General features: G+C 32.0%; 1 non-coding gene across 1 annotated transcript; it reads left to right on the plus strand.

Moving 5' to 3' along the window:
• Positions 1-1094: 1094 nt before the first annotated feature.
• Positions 1095-1197, plus strand: LOC136162136 (U6 spliceosomal RNA). The gene has a single exon (XR_010661978.1). It is a non-coding gene; the product is annotated as a U6 spliceosomal RNA (small nuclear RNA).
• The last annotated feature ends 289 nt before the right edge of the window (positions 1198-1486 follow it).

A 1486-nucleotide genomic window follows, 5' to 3' on the forward strand; every position in this document is an offset into this window, starting at 1 on the left:
TGTAAAACACCTTATATAGATTCTTCTAAGATAATACATGCTTTGTTTTTCTCTAGTTATTGTTTGAAGTACATATTTTGTATTTTGCTAAATGCTTTATGAGGGGGGAGTAATCATAAACAAAGAAGCCTAACTACAGATTAAAGACAATTTGTCCAGTCTAGCTGAAAATGTAATCATTTCATTCTCATTGAGGCTTTCATTACACAGTCTCTCCACATTTCATTTGCTTTGAAAAATATATACTCTGTGCACTCTCCAGAAGGCAATTGCTTCTCCCCAAAACATGTTCTACTTCTTTTAAAGCCTCTGGTAAAATTTTTATCTAAGCCATCAGATTTAGCAATTTGTAACTGATCTAATCTCTCCACAAAATCCTTGCTTACTGAAATTGCATCCAACAGTTCCTCACTATAAACCTTTCAGTTCACATAAAACTGAATGACAACCTGTCTCTCCTTCTAATTTTCATCTTTTGCTGCCTTTCTTATATCCCCAAAGAAGCAAAAATTAGGTAAACTTAATCAGAAATCATGAATCATGTCAGCAAATGCCAGTTACAACATTACAAAATAATCATTCAGCGTTTACATCATTAAAAATCACCATCATATGAACAATCATTAGATGGAATTTAAATAATTATAATGTTATTTTTCATATGTCCCCCATTAGAATTTTATAGGTTTTAAGGGTTTATGGGTAGGTACCAGTGTCTGAAGAAGATTTTTGTTTTATTCATTCATTTTTTAAAATCATTCATTCATTTCCCAAATATTTATTGTCTCTTCTATGCACTGGATAGTGTTGTAGGTGTGGAGGATATAGCAATGAATAAAAAACAGGTGTGTTCTAAACAACTACTCAATTTAAAATGATATTGTTTCAATGACTAATTAACTATAGAGTGACACAAACATTGATTACATAAGCCTATTTTGAACAGGCAATTCTATTGGGGTAAATACCCTTTCTTGTCTTCTGTAATAATTATGAGGTTTGTCTCTGACACAGATTAAAAGCTTAATTAGTATGTATTTAATAGTGAAATCTCAATTGGTATGAAGATGAGATCTTTGGCCTTTTAGATTTCTGAATTCCACCTATTAAAATTTCCTGAGTCCTACGATACAGAGAAGATTAGCATGGCCCGTGCGCAAGGATGACATGCAAATTCGTGAAGCGTTCCATATTTTTCAGAAAAAAAAAAATTTCCTGAGTCCTATATTAAACTATGACAAAAGTCCTTATTCAATTCTAAGTCAAATTCTCACCAGCACCTAAACTGCTCCCTGACAATAAATGTGTTTGCAATGTTCACCATTTCTTGGGTGACAAGCTGAATTTTATGAAAGATCTGGATTCTAAACAAGACACTATAAGCATATAAATTAATGTGCAGAAAGTAGGACAGTTATGAACTTGGGACCAAAAAAATCAGGTGATGCTCAATGTTAAATAAGATGAATTTGAATAAATTAGGAAA

This window comes from Muntiacus reevesi, chromosome 2 (genome assembly GCF_963930625.1).
Source record: "Muntiacus reevesi chromosome 2, mMunRee1.1, whole genome shotgun sequence".
In the NCBI taxonomy this organism is placed as follows: Eukaryota; Metazoa; Chordata; class Mammalia; order Artiodactyla; family Cervidae; genus Muntiacus; species Muntiacus reevesi.